Below are 17,877 nucleotides of genomic sequence, written 5' to 3'. Positions count from 1 at the left end.
GCTCAAAAAATTTCAAAAATACAAGGAGCATTTTTTTTGTGTAAAACGAAGAGCAAGGTCATTCCAGACTTCAAATGCACTCTTAATCCAGAGTACACTATTGGCAATTGAAAGAGTTGTCAAATGTACGAGCCATGATTGAACCATAGAGTTGCATCGAATCCAATTCGATGGATTTGGCAAGTCAGTATCTGGTTTTGAAAGTGAGCCATCAATAAAACCTAATTTGTTTTTTTGCCTCTAGTGCCATAGAGATGACACAACACCATGTAGGATAATTGTCACCGGTAAGTAACTGTGTTACAAGAGCGTGACTAGGTATCGGATGCATAAAGATAAAACGGCGATGAAGTATTCACAACAGGTGTAGAAGTGGCGGGGACAATAGTAGGAGGAGTCTGGCTTATCATGATAAATGAAATAATGAGCATAACAAATAAAAAGAGAAATTACAGAATGTGTTTGGATCAGTTTGGCTCTGATACCATGTAAAAATAGAGAGTTTGTTGAAAAATAGTTTCTTATTGATATTGGAGATGTATATATACACGATTTACAGAAGGTGTATAACTAAGAATAGAAATCCTAGAACTGATAGAATTTATAGCTACTCTATAGATATCTAAAAAGCAAATAGATAAGGAAAACAATACAGTTTTATATAAGATAAATATAAAACAAATACAATAGTTGTACGTTAATACTTACCACATCATATGCAACAAAAATTTGAAACAGAATCTAGTATTGCACAACTTAAAAAAATATATGTTACAAAGGTTTTGAATATCTTCATCAGTAAGCAAACCCATGGCCAAAACAAAAAACCTCATTAAATTGAAATAGAGAGAATAGGAAAGAGACTTACTAGTGAGGAAAAGAGATTTTTTTATGTTTTTTAGAGAGAAATGCTCCAGCTATTGTAAAGTGAAGATACATAAAAATGAAGAAAGTTGAAAGTGTTTTACATAGGGAAGAACAAGTATCTAATGAGTTGTTGAGCATTTGAACCCGACTCCCATAATAAGTACATTACCTACATGTATGAGCCTCAAAATACCCATTTGGCGGCGCACTCTTACTATCAAAATGAGGACAATTAAAAGCTATGATGCATAATAATGTACTTAGAAAATTCAGTCAAGGTTCCAGTGAAACACCCCTTCCCGGTCCACCCGTAAACCCGAATAAACCGAGTCGAGACGTTACAAACTGGTTGACTTTATGTCTTGTCATGCTGATATCATAATGTATATTGAATATAATATCATGCTGATGTTGTATACAAAAAAAATAATGTAATTTATATTTACAAGACATGATACTAATGTCAAAATGAAATGGGCCCAACTGAGTGCCCTGTACATGCCATAAAAAGGGTAGACAAAGATACATATTAAAATGAGTAGCTACCCTGAAGACTGAGTCTTCTACAGATGAACTGCAGCAGTTGTAAGCTGACTCTCTACGGTCCAACCTCAAAACCTACGAGTTAAACAGGTAACTCGCTGAGCAAATAAAACTCAGTGGATATCTCAACAGATAAAGAAACAATTAAACACATACATGTATAGAAAGAACCATGTAAACACATATGGCACATAGAAGCACACACATCATGATACTTTCATGATACCTTGATTATCTTTTGTACTGTTTATAATACTGTATAATTCATGAAATGTTATGTCAAGATATCTGTATGGCTCCATAAGGTTATAGTGAAACCGAAGTGATAAGAAAAACTGTATGAAACTGGATGAATACTGTATGCTTGGCTGCTATGGCCCATATATAATCATATCCACTCAACGGCCTGTAGCCGGAGTATCAAACTGTATAGGGTGCAGATCTGCTATCCTATGTCGCGACATAGCCTTATCTACATGGTTTCTACCTAACCTCAATGGAGCATAATGTTGGTATGTCAATAATATAACACAACATCATATTAATAGTTCATAACTCATAATGTTTATTTGATTTCACATCATTTGTATGCTTGCATGTTGTTTTAATACATGATTTAATGTTGTATTTTGGTATTAAGATGATTGGAGGCATATAAGTGAAGCAAAGGAATACAATTGCATTGAAAAAAAAGTCCAAAAGTGCATGAAAACACAAGTCGCGAGCGCGTAAAGCACCAGATGAGAGACAGTGAGTTATCGGGCACAAGTCGCGAGCGCGTACTTGAAAGTCGCGAGCGCGAGAAGTGCCAAATGAGAGACAGTGAGTTCCCAGGCCAAATTCGCGAGCGCGCGATGAAGGTCGCGAGCGCTTACAGGCCAAGGGCCAAGTACGCGAGCGCGTACTTCAAAGTCGCGAGCGCAAGAAGTGCCAAATGAGAGTCAGAGAGTTTGCAAGCACAAGTCGCGAGCGCGCATTTGAAAATCACGAGCGCGAGAAGGCAACGCGATCTCATCATGCGATTCGCGCGCGCGCTTCGCGTTTTCCAGCCTGCACAGTCTGTACTCTTTTGGTCATATCTCTCAATATACAACTCCGATTTGGATGATTCAAAAACCCATGTAAAGCTAACACATAGAGGAACAAATAACTCTTCTATGACACTTCCTAATTCCATCATTAAATGGGGTCAAAATCAAGATGAAGTTACTGGTAAAATTTCTAGCAAAACCTGTTTCAGCATAAACTCAATATTCACTTCATTTAGTCACTTCATCCCCTGTTCTCCCCTGTTTTCTCACCATTACCAGTCCTCCCACTCAACATGAAGCAATATATTGTCTCACTAGCAACACACCACACAATTCTCATGCAAAGAAAATGGAAAATAACAAGAGATATCAAACCTTTACTCCAAAAGCTTGAGCTCCTCTTTAACTTCTTTTTTCTACACTCTTTGAACTCCCTTCACCTATAAATAAGAATTCTTATAAATTCTAAAAGAATAGCACCAATTGATTCAATTATGAACTTCAAGAAGGTTTACTTACTTGGATAGAAGAAAAATTGAAGTTAAGGCTTAACTACCATTAAAATTGAAAGGAAGGTGGAAGAGGAAAGGAAGAAAATGAAGAAGATGAAGATAAAGATGAAAAATGGGAAAGTGAAATGGGTATGCACGGGTAGGCTCTAAAATATCCATGACTTTGTGTGTAAAAGTTCTAAATGGTACCTCAATTGTAAACAGGCTACAACTTAATACCCAAGCTTGATCTTTTAATGCAAATAAATCCTCACCCATATGCTTTGATCTTTTTCTCTCACTCAAGTAACTCCACTTATAAACCCATTCTACCCCAACCGGGTTTGGTTCAACTCGACCCAACTCGACTCCATGCTAAGACTCGACTCGGTAGGATGTCATATCCAGTATAGCTGGTCATTCCTTAGCAAGAGCCTCTTATAAATATGCTCTATGGATCCCGAATATGTATGGTACAACCCAAGAGGGTGGTGAATTATATTTTCTAAAAAATAAAAATTTAACTTTAAAAACAAACTGAGAATTCTATAGCAGTAGAAAAGTAATGCACTTGTGAAAATAAATTATTGACTAGAACTTCTTCATAATCCCATTATGTAGAGAATAGAAAGACTTTGCAAAGTACAGATATTGATTAGAACTGCTTCACAATTTTTTATGCAATATCAAAACTACTTTATGACGGAAAGCTATTATATTTAGAATTTCCTCATAAAGTTTAGATAAATATAACAGACTATGTGAGAGACAGTTATTGAAATTTGAACTGCTTCACAAAGCTTTAATCAATTTTAGAAAACTGATTAGAAATCCAAATAGTGAAATATACTGAAAATAGAAGAACAGTTTAGAACTTAGTATATTCACTGAGCAGAATTTCAAAGTTCTAATGTTCAGAAAAGATAACTTATTTCAGTTTTAGAACATTAAAACCATTAACAACTTGAGCATTTCTAAGATATAAATAGAAGTGTGAGTAAAATAGTATCAAGCAGAACTTCAGAAAATAAAAGATCAACACAGTGATTTATAGTGGTTCAGCACTAACTCACCTACATCCATTCCCCAAGACTCATCTTGAGATCCTCAACTATGTTATCTCTTTTCAAGGGTAAGAAACAAACTAACAGTACAAGGCAGTAAATCAACTCCTAGATCTACACTTTGTCCCACTAGATTTTTCAAAGGTTCTAGTTAACCTCAACCCTTTCTGTTTTTAGCCGAGTACAGAAACTCAGTTCAAGACATTAGAATCTCTCTCATGGAGAAGGTCGCTTGATAACCTATTTCACAATAGCTTCTCACCTAAGCTATTACACAAAAATTTGTCAAATAAGTCCTGTCTACTAAAGATTACAAAATCTAAATAGACAGACAGAAATGCAAGTATAAGCACAGGAAAAACAGTTTTTTTTAAGATTAGAAAATCGTTTTAGAAATTAGAACTGTTTTTCAAAAGAAGTTGTTATAAAATTTCTTTTCTATTTTAAAGATAAAACGTAAAGTATTAAGATGAAAAGAAATAAGGGGGTAGAGAGTAAGTTTTGAGAAATAAAAGATATGATCAATAGATGAATACTCTTAAAACGAAAACTCTTTTCTCCACGTCTGTTAAAGACGAAAAGCCTTTTTATAGAGAGGGATGAGAATCCCGTATTTAGAAAGTGAAATCCTTTTTTCAAATCAGAATATTGACTTTACATTTTTAAAAGATACGGAAATTTTTGTTACCAAATCTTTTTGAGTCAATATTCTTTCTTTTTAGTAAGTGAATGAAAGAAAATCTAACTTTCCATTAAAAACAAGATTTTCGAAAACAAAAGAAATCTTTTTCGAAATATTTACCAAAAACGATTTGAGATAGAATCTCTTTTGTTTAGGTAAGAATATAAAATTAAGATTTTATATTTTATTCGATTTATTCTATTACCAAAATTGTTTTAGACAAAGTCTCTTTACTTTATGTAATTAAATATTTCAAATTTTAAAGAAATCCCGAAAAACAAAAATAAGCTTTTTCTAAAATTTATTTTTATCAAATACATTTGAGACAAGATCTCCTCCATTTTAGGTAAGATAATCAAGGATCAAAAGAAAAAGTTGTAATTTTAAAAAAATATTTTCGAAAAGAAAACCTTTTGATAAAGTGAGAGAAAATTAATTTTGTGCTTATAATTAAATGTTCTCTCTATCCTACAAAGAATCCTAAAAAATCTAACCACTAGGGTCTTCAAACTTCTTCATAATCTTTGAAATTGTAGGACTTGCCTTGTTCATTATCTTTCCATATATACAATCTGCATAAAATATTATTAGTACAAATAATATAATCTAAATTTATTTATTTTGTTTTAATCATCAAAATCTCGAGATAAATATTTGACCCTTGAGCCAATATACTCATTTTCAAGAGTGGGGAGATGTCCCACTAGAGTTATTTTCCTTTTTTATTCTATTTAATGGAATGATATTTCTCTTAAAAAAATAACAATAAATCTTTAAAAATTATTACAATTAAATTACATTAGACCTCGCCTATTTTTTCATTGGATAAAATCTCTTTATAATAATTTCATTGTTAATCTTGCAATTACATCTCTTTCAACATAAGTCATTAAACATTCAAATAATAACTCATCTCTTATTTTAATACGAAGTCTATTTTTTAATTAATACTTTGTTAAGATGCTAAAATTTAGTTGAATGCAATGTGCAATTACGTTAATACTGCAATCCAAAATTAATTTGTTAAACTCCATAATTATAATGCATTAGAATGAATATTGTAATTATTAGCCTTTAAGGGAAATCTAAAAGTTTGATGTACATAATTAAGTATAAATTTATAATTTTAAATAAAACCAATGAAAAAATTCAAAATTTAAAACTCCTTTTCTCTACATTGATGAAAAATAATAATATTGTATTATTATTATTTACCAAAAAAGTGTTCCAATAATATTAATATTAAAAAATTTAATTCTAAAGGAAGAAATAATAATAATTATAACAACTACCATAGATTAAAAATAATTTTTAACCTAAGTTGGAGTTAAACAATAAATTTATAGGCTAATTATAGATAAAAATTTTAGATAATTGAACGTTTCGTATAAAAACTCATCATTTTCAGAAGCAATTTTCTTCGTTCCACGAACAAAGTGGAAGTAATTAAATACTATGTGTTAATGCAAGCTCAAAATCCCACTAAAAGTGACAAAGTCGCGGAGAGTTTATTCACTATGAAAAATATTAAATCTTTTTTAAATTTTATGGGCCCGTTGCCACTTAGTCTCCATTGTGGGTCCGTCCTGGCTGACGCATAGAGGACACATGTCCTGTGCTTTGAATCTAAACATCTGACCAATATTTTTTTCGAGTCCTAGTAATATCAGAATATATTAAAATATCTTTTAAATATATTAACTTTATTTAATAAGGATAAAATCCTAAAATATCTCTCAACATCTCGTGGCTGAAATTTTGGTTTTAATTAGTTTAAACTAATCTTTCGTTCTTAAAATATTTCAAGCAAACGAAATACAACACACATTATGAAAACTAGTATTACTAATTTACAACTTAATCATGCCCAATTTTAAATATAAATATAATGTTATTGTAACAGCAGCATTAACAATTCCATTGTCGTCCAGCGGTTAGGATATCTGGCTTTCACCCAGGAGACCCGGGTTCGATTCCCGGCAATGGAATTCTATTTTTGTTTCAACAACTTTAGATGAGGCAGGCCATTTTTAGCCAATCATAAAATTCCAGATTTTTTAAAGAACCCATCTCATGAGAAGATCAAGATGCACAATTTAAGAAGTTAGTGGTGGGTATATTTCAACTAAATGAGTTGTTACAAGGCCTTGAATACTGCAAGCGAAAAAGACAACAGCTAATTTCCTGTGGGATTTGACCATGGAAGGTATTGTTTTGAAAATCCAAGTATGCAAGGAAGGAAAGATTTTCGATATTAGGCAATAGTGATCCTACTGAGCCTTGCGAGTTCACGTTCAAGGCCACATATCCCCCTATTAGGATGTCTGAGACTGCGACAAATTCCATGCCAATTGAAGAAATGTTGCGAATTGTTAGCAATAGTGACACTTGGGCTGTCACTCTTTATTTAACTTGTATTTTCAGTATTTCAGTTTCTTATAAAGTTGAACAAAATGATTGTAGGAAGCGAACTTATTGTTTAAGTTTAGCTTAAGTTTCTGGGTTTAGTAGAGAGTTGGTAAACACTATATAGCATTTTTATATAAACAGACCTGCAGAGACAGAGAGAAAAAAAATCAGAAAGGAAGATCCAAGCTATGACAATGAAGAAAAAGAAAAAAATTATTTGTTTTATGCATTATAAATACTTCGCAATGAGAATCAATTTTTATTTTCCTCTTCATCTTTATCTCTTTCTTTGTTATGTATTTAAGATAAACTCTTTTTGTTGTTTCTTCGAAAAATTTTAAAACGAGCTCTTATCCCCATTCCCCAACTTGGCATCGGAGCCTAATGATCTTTGAGGTTCTGCGATTACCTGTTTGTTTTTGAAGATTAAAAACTTTTGTGTTGAAGCTACAAAAATAGATTTGTGAAACTGTTGAAGATGAAAAAGAGAAAAATTTCTGCTAGTCTTATTTCTTTTTCCTTATTATAAACTTCTCAAAGTCTGTTTTCTATTTTCAAGCTCCATGAAACTCTTTGGTTTGTAACAATGATGCAGAATCTTGTTTACAAACCTTAGCAAGTCCAAAAGCTGCACAACTTTGTTTTTAAGGACCCAACCAAGTCCATAGACTACTAATAAGAATTGATGGAAGATTTTCATGTCTACAAACTGAAATTTCTGCAGAAATAAAAACATCTTTGAAGGGACCTTGTTATGTTCATAAAGTGCTGAACTTTTTTTGGACGACCGATATGTCCAAAAACTGCAAAAAACACATCTTTAAAGAGACCTAAGCATATCTTAAAACTGCAGAATTTGTTGAATACTTGAGCAAGTCTAAAGCTGTAGAAAATTTGTGTTGAGGACCATGATAAGTACTAAATCCGCTAAACATTGTTAGACTACGTTGAAAAAATTATTGGGAGTTCTCTTTGTTATGAAAGAGCAAAATAATTTAAAGAACATCTTAAGGGAGAGTTGATATTAAGAAAGAACATTTTTATTAAGTGAAATTAAAGAAGACGAGAAGATTCAGCAAATTAAAAAAAAAAAAAAAAAAAACAGGGCAGCAAAGTAAAAAAATTATGATTCGTTGTATATTGTTGCCAATAATATTTGATTAGCTCTTGAAGATTTCCAGTCCGAGTGTCTAAGGAGTGTTGGCAATAGTGACAGTTAGGCTGTCACTCTTTATCTACTTGTAATTATAGTATTTCATTTTTTGTAAAGTTGAACAAAATGATTGTAGGAAGTTAACTTTTTGATTTAGTTTAGCTTAAGTTCTTGGGTTTAGTAGAGAATTGGTAAATCTATATTGCAATTTTTGTATAAATAGAGCTGCAAAGGCAGATTTGAGACAGAGAGAAAAAAAATATGAAAGGAAGAGAGTTGGATAGCTATGAGAATGAAGAAAAAGAAAAAAAAAATTCTTTATTTTATGCATTGCAAATCCTTTGCAATGAGTAATGATTTTATGTTTTCTTATTCGTGCCGAACAGACAGTTTTAGTAGCTATTAGTTATTTTAGAAGTATTTAACTGTTTTAGTAACTCTGAAACTATTTGAATAGTTTTTTCATAAAATATTAAAAGTTAAACGTTAGAAGATCAATCTCTTGTAAAATGATATCTTAATCTCTAAAAATTCTTTAAACACTATGTTACCATACAGTATAAAAAATAGTATTTAGTGATAAACTTTTTATCTCTAAAACTTTATCAAACACTATAAAACGCTATCTTAATCTATCAAATACTATGTTATCAAACACAATAAAAAACACTATTTTAATCTCTTTAAACTCTTCAAACACTATAAAAAATAGCATTTAGTGTTTTGACCAGTCAAATTGCTACAAGTTACTTAAAAAGTTGTTACCAAAAATAATTTTCATTTATATATATATATATATATATATATATATATATATATATATATATATATATATATATATATATTATGTCGATCTGTCAATAGTGTTAAATCGGATGATTCTGATTCCTCAGAAATTAAAAGGGTAATAAATAGAAACGAATTAATATTACAAGATTTTAGTAAAGCCATTGATGAATGGGAAATACCTAAAATTGATAAAGAACAAATTTATAAAGTTAGTAAATTTCCTTTATGGAATACGGATTATGTTATTAAAACTGAGGAAAGAGATTTCCAACTAAGTAAATCTTTTTGAAAGAATAACTTTACTTTCTTCTAAAACTTTACAACAACATAAACATAAAAAATATAAATAGATTCATATAGGTTTAATACAAGTAGGTATAAAACCTTTAACCAGAGAAGGATTAAACACTAGTATTCTTGCTGTAGTGAGAGATGCTAGATTTTTAAATTTCCAAGACTCCTTATTAGGTTCTGTTGAAACAAGCCTAAGTGAAAGACCGATCTCTTTTGAGGTCTATCCAGATATGACTGTTTCTTTAAATGATCTAAATATTTTAGAAAGTATAGTTTTAGAAATTAAAACTCACAATTATAAAATGAAACAATGCTCAATTCATATAGCTTTAATATATAAAATTCATTATAAAGCAATGAATTCAGCTTTTAGTACCAAATATAAATTGCAACCTAAACTTGGCGAAACAAGATTTCTTCAAACAGATTTAACTAAAACTAACACGGTGATACCTAAAACCATCCAATGGAAGGATATAACTTTACCCGAGGAATGGATTTTGGAAGGGATAGTTCCCCCTCCAGAACAAGAAAAAGTAAAACCAAATGTCAATTTACAAAAAATTAAACAATTTGAAGATGGTAAAGTAACATTAAAATTTAATAGAAGTCAAAGCTCTAGATATACAGGATCTTCATCTTCTGTGGTTACAGATGATGATAAACCAAAATTACCTTCAGTAATTTATGCACAGTATAAAGAACCTGAACCTAAACCCCTTATACAAACATTAGTAAAACCTCGATATTCTACGTCAGATATACCCACTTCTAGTCAATCATTTAAAATGAAAGGAGTTGATTATAGTAATTCAGTTCCACAAGCAGTTTATAACCCTGTTGACAATTACTTAAATCAACAATCCCATTTAGTAAATAATTCACCAGAATCACCAACAGCTTCGGCCATAACTGAAAATGTTAGTGAAATAAATCGCGAATTAAATGTTTTAACTAAAGAAGAAATAAATAAAGATCTTATAAAAGAAATTACTAAAACTAAAAATCTAATGAAGTTTAATAAAATATTCAAAAATCATGTTTTTGAAAATTTAAAGGAAGAATATTTAAACCACCAACTTCAGACCCAAACTAAAATTAAATTTTTAGATTGGTTTTCGTTAATTAAAGATAATAAAAGTCTAAATCCTATCACAATTCGTGATAAAAAACCTGAATGGATAGTAAATGAAAGGACTATTCAGAGTGATTTTCCTCCTAAAACCATTAGTAAATTAAAATATCAAGACAATGAGGTCGTATGTGCACCATATAAAATAGCTAGAGAAAATGATTCTGATAAAAAATTAATTGAACAAAATAATTTTAGTAATGCTAGTTTAATTTGTTTAAATACACAATTAAAAAGGATAGAACATTTACTTCAAGATAAACCACTAATAACTGAACAAGTAAAAGGTAAAGAAATTGTAAAATCTCATATGTTTAAACCATATCAAATTTCTAAATCTAGTCAAAAGGAATTAAATTCTAAATTTCTAGGAACTCTTAAAAATCAACTTAGTCAACTTGAGTTACGTTCAGCATCTACTTCACAAGTAGCTCCTGATACACCTCAAGCTTCTAACAATATCAATCTTATAGAAGTAACTTCCAATTCTGATGTCAGTGAACCTGACTCAGATGATGCTAAACAATTTATAACTAATATAACCCATAGAGAGTTAGTCTCTAAGGCTCCAGATTTAGGAATAATTGATAAACCTCCATATGTATCCCAATTTCATTATAATGCTAACACATTATATGAATGGAATATAGATGGATTATCTGAATATAAAATCTTAAGTATTTTGCAACAAATGACAATGGTTGCAAATGCTTATAAAACTCAGTCACCCATATCTGATAAAGCAGTCGCTGAAATCCTTATTGCAGGATTTACAGGACAATTAAAAGGATGGTGGGATTATCATCTCACTGAAAAACAACAGTTAGATGTTTTAAATTCTGTTCAAGTAAATGATGAGGATGAACCCCTATCTGATGAACATGGTGAGCCAATTCAGGATGCTGTTGCAACCTTAATACTCACTATTTCATTACATTTTATAGGAGATCCATCCCATATAAAAGATAAAAATGTGGAACTCTTAAGTAATTTAAAATGTAAACAATTAAGTGACTTCCAATCTTATAAAACCTCTTTCCTTACTCGATTAATGTTAAGGGAAGATTCAAACCAAGCTTTTTGGAAAGAAAAATTCTTAGCTGGTTTACCTTATTTTTTAGGGGAAAGAGTTAGGAATTATATAAAACAACAACATGGTAATCCAATTCCATATAATAAATTAACTTATGGTCAATTAATTAGTATAATCCAAAAAGAAGGATTGCAAATTTGCCAAGACTTAAAACTTCAAAGAACCTTAAAATATGAATTGAAAAAGACTAAACAAGAATTAGGAAGTTTTTGTAAACAATTTGATTATGGTATAACATCTACACAACAATGCACCATCCGAATTTCAGAGAATAATGAATGACATATTCAATCCTTATTCTCAATTCTGTGTAGTGTATATTGATGATGTTCTAATTTTTAGCCAAACATTAGAAAATCATTTTAAACACTTAAGAACATTTAGTATGGTCATTGAGAAAAATGGGTTAGCCCTTAGTAAAACGAAAATGGACTTATTTAAAACAAAAGTTAGGTTTTTGGGTCATTATATAGAACAGGGTATTATCCAGCCCATAGAAAGAGCTATGGTTTTTGGGTCTAAATTCCCTGACAAATTAACTAATAAAACCCAACTCCAACGTTTTCTTGGATGCTTAAATTATTTAATAGATTTTTACCCAAACCTAAATTGTATGATTAAGCCCTTACATGATAGACTTAAGAAAAATGTTGGCCCATGGACAGCCCAACATACACAGTTAGTAAAAAAGATAAAAGCTTTGGTAAAAGAAATCCCATATCTTTATATCCCTAATCCTACAGCATTTAAAATAGTTGAAACCAATGCTTCAAATGTTGGATACGGTGGTATCTTAAAACAAGTCATTAATGGTAAAGAACGTATAATTCAGTATACATCTGGTCATTGGAACCAAACTCAATTAAATTACTCTACTATTAAAAAGGAGATATTAAGTATAGTAATTTGTATCAATAAATTTCAATCTGATTTATTAAACCAAAAATTTTTACTTAGAATTGATTGTAAATCTGCAAAAGATGTTTTGCAAAAAGATGTTAAAAACCTTGCTTCTAAGCAAATCTTTGCTCGATGGCAAGCGGTTCTTAGTATATTTGAATTTGATATTGAATTTATTAAAGGTAATAATAATAATATTCCAGACTTTCTAACTAGAGAATTCTTACAGAACGATGGGAAAGAAGAAGGATAAGGGGAAGAAACCCTTAAATGAATCTGATTCTCCCACTAAAGCTCTTTCTGAGCACTCCGAAGACCTTAGTAAAACCCTTACCAGTAAACCAGACCCCACTAAAAACCTTCAACAATGGATTGAAGAACTTAGTAAATCTCCAGAAATAGTAAAGGCGCTACAAAGTATAGCATCCTCTTCCACAGAGGATCCAGGTATGAGTTCTCAACCTAAAGCGATCGTATCCGCTCATGATACGGCTACTCCGTCTCAAACGGTAGACGGTAAAGAGTTATCAAACCCGTTAAAGGCTGTGGCTTTGCCAAAAAGCCAATTATCATTTACTTCTAGTATACATAAATGGTTTGTAAAAAATGTATATGATTATGAAATTGAAGTTGAAGATGGATATTCTAATATCAACCCTTGGCAAATAATAAATACTTATTATCCTCAGAATTGGTATTTTGTCCCAACGGACCCATCAAAACCTCAGGAATACTACCATAGTATTTTAATTGATACTGGTTCAGTAAAAATCAAACATACATTTGATACTAAAAATAAAACTATTATTTTATATTCATCTTTTCAAATAAAACGCGTCATCCATCCTAAGGATTGGCCCGTATCTTCTTTGTATACTCCTGTTAGATTTAAAACTCTTTCTAAGTATAATCCTACTTATAATTATTTTGATTATAAAGAAGCATGGGAAAAGGTTTTTGCATACAAAACCCTACTACCAGTCATTCTTGGTTAATTTATTTTGACCAGAACATTCGTACTGATTTAAAGATTCCCAATTGGTTTAAAAACTGGTGGCAATCAAGAGGTATTTCTGATGATATTATCACCCCAGAAATCCTTTCTTTATACCATTATTTTAAAACCAATTATAAACCTACCCCTGAAGAAGCTCATATACCATCTTTAATGTACTATAGTATGACCTTCTTCACACTATGGGTATACCAATGGTTTTTTGACTATCAGTATGTTCCTGGTACTCAAATACCAATGATAGTAAAACGTCACAAGATAAAATGGTGGGGATCATTCAAAAACTCCACTACCCAACTTAAAATCAGTCAATGGATCACTAGTAAAAAGGCCGGCTCAACATCCCTTAAAAATTTGACTTATGCTAAAACACTTGCTTTACCAGAAAACCCTGATTTTGGGATTCAAAAAGCAAAGTGCCAAGCTAGGTTGGCTGCAGCTAAAACACTTGAGGAGTATAAACTGATCTGTGAAGAAATGTTCCAATTACTTTCTACCAGTTCAGATCCACAGGTAAAACCTTCATCCAGTAAAATTCAAGCAGCGTCTTCAAGTCAATCATCGACCAAGACAACTCATAAAGGCAAAGGTAAAATATCATCATCTTCCTCGGATACCTCCAACTCATCCTCTGAAGATAGTGATGAATCCTTATCTGTTGTAAAAATTAAAAGTAAAGCTAAAGAAAAAGAAATAAAAGAAAAAATAAAGAAAAAGATAAAGAAAGCTGACAAGATAAAAAGAAAAGTAAAGAAAGGATTATCATTATCCTCATCTTGTTCAGACTCCATATAAAACAAGGCAGGTGGAACCTTATTTCACCATCCAACAGTAAAGGCCAAACTACTGTTTCTACAGGAAAAGCCAAAGTACTATTTCAACAGTAAAAGTCAAGATTCAGTGGCAGACAACCCACTGTTCATCCACAGTAAAAGGTCAACACTGTTCAAAGATTCGGTGGCAGACCAAATACTATTCATGAATAGTAAAAGTTAAATAGTAAAAGATTCTTTTGTTTTCTATTTAAAGGGAGCCTATCCTTTTGTCAGGGGGCTAACTTAAGTTTAACATTGTAATACTATCAACTCTCCTATTCCTCTCTCCATTCTCAAGTTCTTTTGTAAGCATTCCAAGTTCGAAGTCTGTTTGTAAAACTAAATCCTTGTAAGTATAAATTGTATTTTAATATTTGTATTTAAATAAAATTGTTTGTTTAAATTTATAAACTGCTACTATCTAAAGCCCGTGGTTACGGCACCTTTCTCTTCTCCCTCCACACTCTGACTTAGTTCTGGGGATCCCAGGCTAAGGTTGCAGGAACCCTTAACCTTAATTAAAATCAATTAAAACTGGTTGAGTTAATTGATAAATATTAAATAAATTGTTTATTGTGTTGTCTGTTGCTTATAAGTATGCTCTGTGGATGCAGCCTAGTCTGATCTTCCACATCAGAAATTTGTTTTGCATGTTGATTTATAAAATGAAAATAATAAGTATTGATATATCGGCTGGAAACCCAGAAGTGCGGGCTACTGGTCCAAAGGGCTATTTATTAGTCATCTTCTTGGTATAACAATGCCACGTATCGTACTTTAAAATGCAATACATACATATTATTATAAATGAATTAAATCGGACAGTTGTAATCATTATATATGATTTAGATTTAAATAGATCATTTACTTATTTCATCCCATTCAGTATATTTATTAATTAGTGTTTAGATTCGGGCGATCTTTGGTTATATATATATATATATATATATATATATATATATATATATATATATATATATATATATATATATATATATATATATATATATATATATATATATTTGCTATATATTTAAGATAAACTTTTTGTCGAAAGTTCTAAAACCAGTCTCTTTCTTATTCTCCTTAACAATGGCTAACATCAGGTCCATTGTCGTCCGGCGGTTAGGATGTCTGGTTTTTGTTGGGATTCTAACTGATCCGGAGTGGGGCTCGCGGAAAAATGCCAGTGGTAAAAGTAAAATAAAATTACTGACGATAAAGGTTAATAACGCCGATAAAGATTTAAATTACTATTACCACATTTACCTCCAATACTTACGTATTGGATATTGACGACCGAATCCACCAGAAATAATAATCACGGTAAAATTTAAATAATTACCGTAAATGCCAGATGAAAAATAGGGACACCGAAATTTACGTGGTTCGCCCTTTAACTGTTATGGGCTACGTCCATGGGACAAAACTCTGAATAATTCTTCCACTATTAAATAGTAGGTACAAAAGATATTACAAAAATAGTGGCACTCTAAGTGTTTCCCAAAAACACCAAAAAAATTATAATCCTCACTATTTTTCTCTCTTTCCCAATTTTAGGAATCCTTTCCTAAAATTTTCTCTACACTTAACTGTGTAGACTTCTTCGTTTTGTTTTGTATGATTTGTTAAGCGAAAACCTTCACATATTTATAGGAGAAGTGGATGCATTAATCAATGCGCTCTCACAATTAACGAATCCATCTTCGTTTTGTTGGTGCAGCCTTCTTTGACTTTTAAAACAAAACATGTTTTTTTTTTCCTTTTTTTTTCTTTCTTCAAACTTGTGAGTGTCCCACATGATGGAGGGATCCACAACGATTCTCCCCCTCCCGACTACATAGTGGGACTCTCCATTCCTACCGCTTTGACACACAGTTCGAACTTCTCCTTCGGAACGACCTTTGTCAGTATATCCACAACATTTTTGTCTGTGTGAATCTTTCGTAAATGGAACTGCTTCTCTTCAATGGCAGATCTAAGCTAATGATATCTTACATCAATGTGCTTCATCCGTGCATGATACATAGTATTTTTGCTCAAGTCTAACACACTTTGACTATCACAATAAACTATATATTCTTCCTGCTGCACACCCAATTCTTGAAAGAATCGCTTTAACCAAAGCATTTCCTTTCCTGCTTCCATTGCTGCAACGTACTTTGCTTCAGTCGTTGATAACGATACGCATTTTTGCAATCATGACTGCCATGAAATAGCTCCCCCTGAGAATGTAAATAGCTATCCTGATGTAGATTTTCTTTCATCAAGATCATTGGCCATATCTGCATCTGTGTAACCAATAAGTGTAGCCTTTTCACCTCCAAAAGTTAAACATAACTTTGAAGTTCCTCTCAGGTATCTGAAGATCGACTTCACTGCTTCCCAATGTGTCTTCTAGGGATTTGACAGAAATTGGCTCACAACGCCAACTACATGAGCGATATCTGGTCTCGTACACACCATTGCGTATATCAAACTTCTGACCGCTGAAGAATATGGAACATTTGACATATCTCCTTTTTCTTGATGGGTAGGATTTCTTACTCAACTTGAAGTGAGTGGCAAGCGGAGTGCTAACTGGTTTAGCATTCTTCATATTGAACCTCTCTAGAACTCGTCCAATATATTTTTCCTGCGATAACCATAACCTGCAGGACTTTCTGTCTTGGATAATCTCCATTCCGAGAATTTGCCTTGTCGATCCCAAATCCTTCATGTCAAATGCTTTTGAAAAATCACTTTTTAACCTGCTAATCATGTGTGCATCTGGTCCAATGATTAGCATATCATCAACATATAAGAGAATGATGATAAATTTACCATCAGGGAATTTCTGGACATATACATAAGGATCTGCATCTGTCCTTTTGTATCCTTGATTCACCATAAAAGAATCAAACTTTTTATACCGTTGTCGCAGTGCTTGTTTCAACCCGTACAAGCTCTTCTTAAAGTGACAAACCATGTCCTCTTTTCCCTTGACCTTGAAACCTTCTGGTTGTTCCATATAGATTTCTTCCTCTAGATCCCCATGCAAAAATGCAGTCTTTACATCAAGCTGCTCTAACTTAAGATTCAAACTAGCTACTAGACCTAGCACAACTCGAATAGAACTCATTTTCACAACTGGTGAAAAAATCTCATCAAAGTCAATACTTTTCTTTTGAGTAAAGCCTCTGACGACCAATCGAGCCTTGTATCTCACTAGGTTGCCATCATCTTTCTTCAGTTTGTACACCCATTTGTTCTTGAGTGTTCTCTTCCCTTTTGGATGTTTCACTAGCTCATATGTATCATTCTTTTTCAAAGAATTCATCTCCTCTTGCATGGCCTTTATCCAGCAATCTTCATCTTTGCAAGATTGCACATCTTGGAAGCTCTCTGGCTCCCCCTCATCAGAAATCAAAATGTAATCAGAACTAGGGTACCTTGTAGATGGTTGGCATTCTCTGGTTGACCTTCTTAACTGAGGTTCAACTCCTTCTGGTGGAATGGGGTTCTCTGGCTCTCCCTGCTCAACACCCTCCACATCACTGTTATCATTTACAATCGTCTCTTGATTCCCCATGACTGGCTCTTCTTCTTCTTCCCGTTCT

At 32.1% G+C, this 17,877-nt stretch overlaps 1 non-coding gene across 1 annotated transcript; it reads left to right on the top strand.

Moving 5' to 3' along the window:
* The first annotated feature begins 6,594 nt into the window (after nt 1-6,594).
* On the top strand, nt 6,595-6,666 carry TRNAE-UUC (transfer RNA glutamic acid (anticodon UUC)). Its single transcript has one exon. It is a non-coding gene; the product is annotated as a tRNA-Glu (tRNA).
* The last annotated feature ends 11,211 nt before the right edge of the window (nt 6,667-17,877 follow it).

The sequence above is a fragment of the Jatropha curcas genome, chromosome 9, assembly GCF_041381405.1.
Source record: "Jatropha curcas cultivar XTBG-Jc1 chromosome 9, XTBG_Jcur_1.0, whole genome shotgun sequence".
NCBI classification, from domain to species: Eukaryota; Viridiplantae; Streptophyta; class Magnoliopsida; order Malpighiales; family Euphorbiaceae; genus Jatropha; species Jatropha curcas.
This window is presented reverse-complemented; position numbering and strand designations above follow the sequence as displayed.